Below are 9,680 nucleotides of genomic sequence, written 5' to 3'. Positions count from 1 at the left end.
AACCTGGAAAGCAAGGCCAATGGCAAAAGAATGAGCATTTAAATAATTTACAATTCTTTTTAGAAAATGATTCTCTTTAAAAGCAAAATTTTTGAAGACTATTTAATGGCTTGAGAAACCATAATATGTTAAATGAATGTCAAATGTTAAATGAACAAAGGGAAAATGCAACTGTATATGTTGTGATCTATTTTTAAATACACATATATATTATATATGTATGTATATATATATACACACACACACATCCGTATCTAAAGGGAGAGGTATTAAAACTTTAGCTGTTATTACCCCTGGGTGGTGCTAACTTAAAGAAATGCACAACATGAAAGTTGCGACTTAAGTTTTATTTGGGGCAAAATGAGGACTGCAGCCCAGGAGACAGCGTTCAGATAACTCTGAGAAACCACTCCGAGGGGGCGAGGGGGGAGCCAGGTTATAGAGAAGTTTTGCAACAAAAGGGCAGGTAGTCGGGAACATCAAAAGATTATTGTTAATTAAAGAAAACCAGGTATCTCAAGTTAAGGAAGTTAGCGCTTTTCTATGTACAGGAAGATGCACGAGTCTGGGCTCACGGACATCGTTCTGTAGATGTGCACCTCAGCTCTCTGGGGTCAGTATCCTGTGTTTTCACATCCTGAGTTTCCTCAGGGCTCACCTAGGGAGTGGCTGCAGTCTGATGGCAGCTAGACGGCAGGTATTCTTTCCAGCCCTGAGTTTCCTCAGGGCTCACCGGCTCCCGCTGGAGGGCTGCAATCGTTGATGACTGTGACATCCTTTCTTTACTGATATGGCAGGGAATATTCCATTTATAAATATTCCACTTATCAGAGGCGTGCTGGCCAACCAGAATAAGTCTCCCTGGAAACTGGGCTTTACCTCCAGGGGAAAGGGTGATCCCAGCAGGGAAGCCAGAGGGCTTTACAGAGAGACACTTGAGGACAGAGAGGCTGTAGGAAGTTATAAGGAGGACATGAGTTGGGGGTTTCCAGCAGCCATCTTGGCACCATTGGGAGAGACCCTGTCTAGCGAGCATTTCTAAGATGCATTTCTGATAACATTGGGGTTTTTTTGGGGGGGTGCACCATGCAGCCTACAGGATCTTAGCTCCCCAACCAGGGATCAAACCCCGGGCCCCCTGCATTGGGAGCACAGAGTCTTAACTACTGGACTGCCAGGGAAGTCCCTCTGATAATATTGTTTGACCTGATCGGTTCAGCTTTTTCTGAAGCCCAGGCCACTCACTGGACTTCACGTGATTGAATAAATTCCTTTTTTATGCACTTCAGGTAATTGTGCAAAAGTTCTACACAGGAAGGATTTAGGGAGGAAAGGGCTAGGGAACATAGCTTGAACTGTGCCAAAGGCTGCATTCCTCACAGTGTAGATGTTGCGGGGGATCATGGAGATGAACGGGGGCAGGGAACTAAACTTTCCCCAAGCCACTCCTGAAACCAGCTACGTTAGTATCACTTGCAACCAAAATATTACTGATTAATACAAATCTCTGCACCATTTCTGCTTCTCTTCTGCTCTTTGTCATCAAATTTGCTTGGAACATGCTGTGTGTAGATGAATGAGTGTCAACTTAAAACAGCAAAGCTTTTTTTAAAATATAAATTTATTTATTTATTTTTGGCTGAGTTGGGTCTTTGATGCTGTGTGTGGGCTTTCTCTAGTTGTGGCGAGCGGGGGCTACTCTTCGTTGCGGTGCACGGGCTTCTCATTGCAGAGGCTTCTCTTGTTGCAGCACACGGGCTCTATGTGTGCGGGCTTCAGTAGTTGTGTCTCGCGGGCTCTAGAGCACAAGCTCAGAAGTTGTGGCACACGGGCTTAGTTGCTCCGCGGCATGTGGGATCTTCCCGGACCAGGGCTCGAACCCGTGTCCTCTGCATTGGCAGGCGGATTCTTAACCACTGCGCCACCAGGGAAGCCCCAGCAAAGCTTCTTAAAGTGTCTCAATATCTTATTTTTTTTAATTAATTAATTTATTTATTTGGCTTTGTTGCCGCATGTGGGCTTTCTCTAGTTGCAGTGAGCGGGGGCTACTCTTCGCTGCGGTGCGCGGGCTTCTCATTGCAGTGGCCTCTCCTGTTGTGGAGCACAGGCTCTAGGTGGGCAGGCTTCAGTAGTTGTAGCATGTGAGCTCAGTAGTTTTGGCACGTGGGCTCAGTAGTTGTGGCTCGTGGGCTCTAGAGTGCAGGCTCTGTAGTTGTGGCGCACGGGCTTAGTTGCTCCACGGCATGTGAGATCTTCCAGGACCAGGGCTCGAACCTGTGTCCCCTGCGTTGGCAGGTGGATTTTTCTTAACCACTGTGCCACCAGGGAAGTCCTTAGACGAAGAATACTTTTTTACTTCAAAAATAAAATGTGTTTGTGAGCATCAGCTGGTGGTATATTGGCCATGGTGTTCCCATCACAAAAACCAAAAATCCCTAAACTTGTATCCTATGTGTATTTGGACCTTCTTAGGTCCATTGTGTGATGCTCTACTGGGAAGTAATTAAGACCATGGACATAGAGAATGCCTATCTACTAAAAATTCCCCATCAGTGTCTCACTGTCACTTACAAGATTCTCCATAAATCAGGTAACTACTTCCTAACTTCAAGGATGACACAGCTCCTCAAATACTTTCTCAAGTATTTCCTTTTCTTAGAGAAAGTTTAGGGCTCAGAGTCTAAGTAGCCAAGCAGTAGCCTTCTACCTAAGACAAATTTCAAATATCAAGAGGAAATTTCAGAGACTTATAAAAAGCTTTTAAATATGTGATTTCTATTAAGATCTGATTTCGCAATTTAAACTCAGTTACAAGGCCAAGTAAAACAAGTTTTACAGACTCGCTTTTGTGTCAGTCAGCGTTTTTAGTTGATCTCAGAATATTCTCTATCACCAGAGGAAGTTGACCTTTCGTGTTTAGATGAATGTGAAAGATAACTAATATGTAATTCTTTTTTCCCTGTTTGCCTTCCACAATTCTTTCTCTGAGTTGCATTCTACCTTTCGGTGAAAGGCTTGCTGTCCCATTTGGGCAGCTTGAACGGATTGTGCTGTTAAGGAAACACAGTGGAATAAAGAAAAATGGGTTTCTCAGCCAAGCCACTACGTATCCATTGGCCTTATTTAGATGAGTAGTAAGTCTCTTTAAACTCTGAAATTCAATGATTACAAAAATAATAAAGTCCATTTGGTATAAAGGGTCTAGAGCCATACTTGTACTCTCAACAGCAGTCAACTGTGGACAGCTCTACACGTCCTTCTGTGTACCTTGGACCAGTGGGTGTAAAGCTTCTGCACAGAAGAGCACCTCTTACTAAACCCAGGAGCTTATGAACCGCTGATTGTCACCCCACCTGATTCAGTAAGTCGTGGATTCCAGTCCCAAAGGTATCTGCCTTTCTGCAAGCATTCTGGGTGGTTCTGATATGCATGGTCTCTGCCCCATTCTAAGAAAACTGCCTTAGATTCAATCCAACTGTCTGTGTTTTGCATAGAGCACAGCAGCCCTTCATCTGGTTGGCCCGTCAGGATGGGACCCGTGTGCCTGGGTTGCCGACTATGGTCACAGCCCTGTCCCCTCGTGACCTGAGAGTCAGAATTGCTCCATTTGGGCTCAGACGGAAAGAACCCAAGAGAGTGACAAGAGGGGGTGTATGGAGGCCCAGAGAAAGGCAGGCACTCAGGTGGGGGCGTGAGCACGTGTGGTTGTGATGTAACACGCGTATACACGTGTGCACAAGGATGGGAAGCGTCTTGAAGCTGGCTCTCCTTCAGGCGTGGCGTTTGTTCCTCTAGTGATGAGGGGCCTGGAGCGCAGAGACAACCTCTCATCCAGGACGTCAAAGCCCAGGGACCAACTGAGGAGAACCGGCCTGGACCCCTCTGTCAGCCATACTATAAGGAAGGCGGGTCACTGGGAAACAAACAGTCTTGGAAAAGGAGCTGCCATCCCCCCTCCCACCAGCAGTCACAGCCTGAAAGGCAGTCTTGACCCTGCCCGGCTGCTTCTCAGGAAGACTTAGAGGAGTTTCTTCTCCTCTCTGCCTCCAAGAAAAACGAGACACAAAGGAAAGCATGAGCGTCCAGTGAGAAAGAGAGAGTGCAAGGGTAGATCATGGTGTGAACCGGGCCATGCAGGCAGAGCTTGTAGAAACAACGGCAGTTTGCTTCCAGTTTGCAATTAACAGGTGACTGCTGTGATTCTCGATGCTCACCCAGTGTTTTAAGCAACTGTTAACTTCATGAGTGTTAATTTAGTTAAACGTAGACACGGTCAGTACAGCCACATAACCAGGTATGAATGTGACTACAGGACATGCCAACTGATTTACAAACTCAGCGAGGACACTATAATAAATCTACATAGTACCTAGGAATAAGGTAAATGTCTTTTCACTTCATACATTTTAAAAGAATACTTTTCAACAAAGGATGCTGGAACAAATTGGATATCCATATACACCAAGGTGATTTAGACCCTTATATCTCACCTTGTAAAAAAATTAACTCATAATAGATCACAGAGCTGAATATAAAAACTAAAACCATAATACTTCTGTAAGAAAACAAAGAAAATCTTTGTGACTTTGGATTAGGTAAAGAATTCTTAGATAGGATACCAAAAGCACAGTCCATAAAAAGGAAATAGTGAACTTGACTTCCTCAAGATAAAATTGTTTGCACTTCAAAAAACGCCATTATGAAAAGATTTTCAAATCATATATCTGGCAACAGACTATACAGAACATTTCAACAAGACAAACAACCCAAGTTAAAAATAGGCAACAAGGGACTTCCCTGGTGGTGCAGTGGTTAAGAATCCGCCTGTCAATGCAGGGGGACACGGGTTCGAGCCCTGGTCTGGGAAGATTCCACATGCCACAGAGCAACTAAGCCCGCGAGCCACAGCTACTGAGCCCACAGGCCACAACTACGGAAGCCCGTGCACCGCAACGAAGAGTTAGCCCCCGCTAGCCGCAACTAATGAAAGGCCACGCGCAGCAATGAAGACCCAATGCAGACAAAAATAAGTAAAATAAATAAATTTTTTTAAAAACCCTTATGAAAAAGAAAAGGGCACAGAAATGTAATGTGCTTTGCTTCCCCTGAGAGTAAATGGAGTAGCAAGACCTGCTCACTCTTTATGGCTAATTGCATTATGATAGTAAACTACTATACACACCGTGATTGTCATCTTAGCCACATGGAGAAGCTCTTGCAGGAGCCAGGGACACAAAAACAAGAAAGAGGTGAGGGTGGGGTGCGGGTCCCGCCCTGGGTGAGGGGGAGGTCTGGCCAGTTTATGTTCTTGAATTTGCTCATCATCTTTTCAATTGTCGTTTTTATAATGGATGAGGGACCTTATGCCTTACCATTGATAGATGATCTCTTTTCTCAAATCACAAGAATCCCTTTCTTTAAGGGATTAAGCCCAGGGCTTATTTCAGCTGCGTCAGAGCTACAGGTGTGGCCGGTTCTGTTACTAGTGTTGCTGAGACGCGGGAACAGCGGCTGCTTGGAATTACGCGGGATTCAAAAGACACAATTTTACACGGTGGGGGGGAAGCTCCTAACATCCTTCCCTAATGGAGCAACCTTCATGAAAACAATACATAAGTTATGAAAAAATAGAAACATTAAAATAAAGCTCGTTAACTTTTGAGAAGTTAACGTTTAATATTTGGTTTGCTATCTGCTTCATCACCTCTAAAAATATTTTACAAACATTCATGCTCATATAACGTTCATTTTAAACATTTTTTTTCCTCACTATTTTCTACTTCTTTTGCTCGGAGTTCTAAAAGGAGCGGCCACGACAGATGAATGTTTGGACCGAGGCTCTTCCTGAATTGTTCAACCACCAAGCGCTCTGGGCTGCATTTTGGCGGAGTGACCCGGGCACTCGGGCCACCGCGCGCCCCGAGGGTGAGGAAGGGGGAGCCGGCTCCGCCCAGGCTGCTCCAGGTGGGCGCGGATGGGGACGCGAGGGGACAGGGGACCCAGGTGGCGCAAGGTCAGGCTGGAGGGCGGAAGTCTCAGGGGCGCGCAGCCCTGCTGGGGAGCTATCAGTTGACGTAGACCCATTTACATCCCCCCGAGGAAGCGGCAAGATGCACCACTTGTGCCCGAACTTCGGAAAATAAGCCCATCCAATGCGCCCTCAGATGATGGAGAACGGGGTGCACATTTATGGATACAACAGAGCACCCTGCCGCTAAGCGCAGGTACCCGGGTGCGCAGAGCCGCTCAGGCTGGGGCGCCTCCCAACAGGTGGTCCCGCGCCCCAGGACAGCCTCGGATACACGGTCACCCCGCTCTCTCCGGCCCCCCCCCAACCCCTCGCTGATCTGACTGCCGGAGCCTGGAGAGGCAGGAAAGACAGACCGGGTAAAGGGACGAGAGAACAGGCGAGGGAGGGCGGGCACAGCGAGGGCACGGGGCGTAGGCCCTTCCGCGGCCTCGCCCCCGCTCGGCCTCCCCCGCCCCCCTCCTCACTCTCTGGATGCCCGCGCCCTCCCTCGCCCTCCTCCTGGCGCCTCTCCACACGCGCGTGGCCGCGCGCACCCCTCACCTGCGCAGGTAAGCTTCTCCCCCCCGCCCCCCTAATGGCGGGCTGCCCTGGGCGATGTCTCCCCTCCCTGGCCCGTGCCCGTTCCTTCCCTCCTGTCCTCCTCCCCTCCGGCCCACACCGCGCCCCTTCTTACCCAGGGCATCCCCCGCAGCGCCCTCCATTGTTTCAGGGGACCCGCGGCAAAGCTCCCCAAACAGAACCGCCCAGGTGTGCGCGGCGGCAGGCGGAGGCCGATCTGAGCGCCCCGGGCAGACACGCGCCGACCCGAGTTAACCCGGCTGCACGCGTCCTGACGCAGGCCCGGCCCGGCCCTCGGAAGGTCTCTCCACTGGGGGGCGGACGCCTTAGAGAAAGCGGAGAGCGCCGCGCGGGCCAAGGGTACCCGACGAACAGGGAGCGGGGAGACAGAACCACACAGCCAGCCAGGTTAAGGGAAGAGGGATGTTCACCGAAAAGATTTCCTTGAGAGGGACAACGACAGCGTGGGAACGCAGCCTGTGGCTGACTCTGCCACTGCGAAGATAGGAGGTGCTAAATACGTGATTGTTTAGAGTTTGCATAGCTTTGGTTATTAGAAAGATTAAACATCCTTTCATGTGTTTATTGGTATTTTCCTCCTGTGAATTGGCCATGAACGTTCTGCGTCTGTTTTTCTCTGGTTGATCGTTTATCCTTACCGTAAATGTTTTTCCAGTTTGGTGTTTTTCTTTCAATTGCTTTAGAATGTTTTATGAGGTGAGAGGGAGAAGCGGGGCAGGGGATTCCCCTCTCCACCCCGCCATCCAGGTCCCTAATTCACTAGAGTCCTTTGAGTGCAAGCAATAAACACTGACCCTGGCTAACTTCAGCAGAATGAGAATTCGGCCTCGATGACCAAAGGTAGAAGAAGGAGGTGCAGAGCCTCAGGCAGGACAAGGCCCTGCGCTCCAAGGTCCAGGCACTGGACAGTCTCCTTAGGGAACCGTCCCCTTTTCAGTCCCCGTGTCCACAACTCCACATTCACACTTGGGGGCGGAGCCTGAGTGGCCCAGGGTCGGTCAGCAGCCCAGCCTCGGTGGACAGGCAGTAGGGGGCGTGGGGATGGGAGGGGCTCGCCCACCCAGGCCACAGAAACAGCCAGCCCTATGGGTTCAGGTGGTCAAATTGTTTCTAATCTTAGCCCTTAGCTTTCCGGATTTCATGACATTTCAAGAAAGCATTCTTTATCTCAAGCTTATACTTTTTTTTTAAATGACCCATTTATTTTAGTATTTTTGCGTTTGCCTCTTTCACATTTGAATCTTCATCCCATCTGGAATTTCTTTGGCTTTTTCTAAGAGACGGGGGGGGGGGGGGGTGTGTTCAGTTTTATTATTTTCTGAAAGGCAAGCAGAGTTGTCCCCACCATTTCCTGGCCTAGCCATTTCTTCCTCGTGGGCGACACCACCTGTATTGTGGATCTTTACTCCGTACGATTCCCACAGAGACCTACGGCTATTCCTGAACACCATCCTTTACTCCAGGGACTGGGCTCTGAGGGCTGGAAGATCCCATGGCCTCTGGGTGGGCTTGGAGGGGGACAGGGTCGAGGACAGAGCCTGTCTGCCTAGCAGAACCCGGGAAAGGTTCAGAGCTCAGAAACACGGACTCAAGGGATAGCGGATGAAAGAACTAACAGCAGGGGAGTTAGTGAACCCTGAGGAGTCCACACCAGCGTGTGCACACACGCTCCCGTATGCAGGCACACGTGTGGATGCACACGTTTGCATACCTGTACACACATGCACGAGCACAGACACAAACCCAGACGCAGACCCCAACACACATACGACACACCTGCCTACTCAACGCACAGAACTTCCAGCAACCAGACATTTAGAGAAATAAAACAGGATAAAAAAATTAGGACATCGATCTGATCGTTAATAGGGGTTCCAGGAAGAGAAAACTGAAAATATTAATAGGTGAAAATACTTTTTATAAAAATTTAAAGAGATATTTCTGGAGCTGTGTTCAAGGGTCTTCTCATTAAAAGGACCAGTCAAGTGCCTAACACAGGGAATTTCAAAAAACAAAAACAAAAACTAAAAACTCTACATCTATACAAAATATTGTGAAATTTTAGAATATTAAGAAAGAAAGGGAAGGAGCAACAGGCTCACGGAAAGGAATAAGCAAATTACTCAAAGAAATGAGATTCCAACAGACAGAGATAACTTTCCTCACATTAACTTGATGCCAGAAAACAAAGGAATGAGGTCTTCAAATTTCTGAGGCAAACAATTTTTAACCTAAAATTTATACCAACCAAGCCTTTCCATAAGATGAATGAAGGTAAAATAATGCTATTTTCAGACTTGCAATGACTGATAAAGTTTACCTCTTATACATCCTTCATCAGGAAGTGACCAGAGCTTTTTAGGATGTGTTCCAGAAAAACAAGGGACTAAATTAAAAATAAGGAAGACAGGATTTAGGAAATCATAGATTCTACCCAGGAGATTAAGGGGGAAAATCTCAAGATGACAGTTGCGTGTGGAAATGGAAATTGATATAAATTGGTGCAACATGGTGGATGCTTCAGTAAGCAGATATGCAGGGAAAGGGGGATAGGAGAGCTTTGACTCTATTTTTGAGAACGGGAAAAACATAAGGCAGCAATAATAACAAAGAATTTAAAGGAAAATAAGGCAATTAGGATGTAAGAACTAGTCAACGTAGCACTTATAGAGCTTTCTGGAAAAAAAAATGCTAGAGATGAAATTCAAGCAAGCAACAGAGGAATCAAAATGGAGTGCAAACCAACAAAGACTGGTGAAGTCCAAATGATTTTATAATTACAACTAAATAACTGTGGAAGCATTGTTCTGGAAAGGCAAGTGATGTAAACCGTATCAACAAAAAATAGCAATATGACTGTTGTAATATAAAAATTGGGTATAGAAAGATGGGAAGTGAGAGGAATGAGATGGGGTTACTGGCTTTCTTTCACCCTCCACAATAGGAAGCTAATAACTGTTTAAAATTAACGCATGCTGCAAAATATATATATAGTATAAAGACTGTAGCCTCTCATTATTTTTTCATGGTCTTACCTTCATACAAAAGAAATTGTTTGGAAACTAAATCA

This window comes from Phocoena phocoena, chromosome 18 (assembly GCF_963924675.1).
Source record: "Phocoena phocoena chromosome 18, mPhoPho1.1, whole genome shotgun sequence".
Classification (NCBI taxonomy): Eukaryota; Metazoa; Chordata; class Mammalia; order Artiodactyla; family Phocoenidae; genus Phocoena; species Phocoena phocoena.
The sequence above is the reverse complement of the archived record's forward strand: the minus strand, read 5'-3'. Positions refer to the sequence as shown.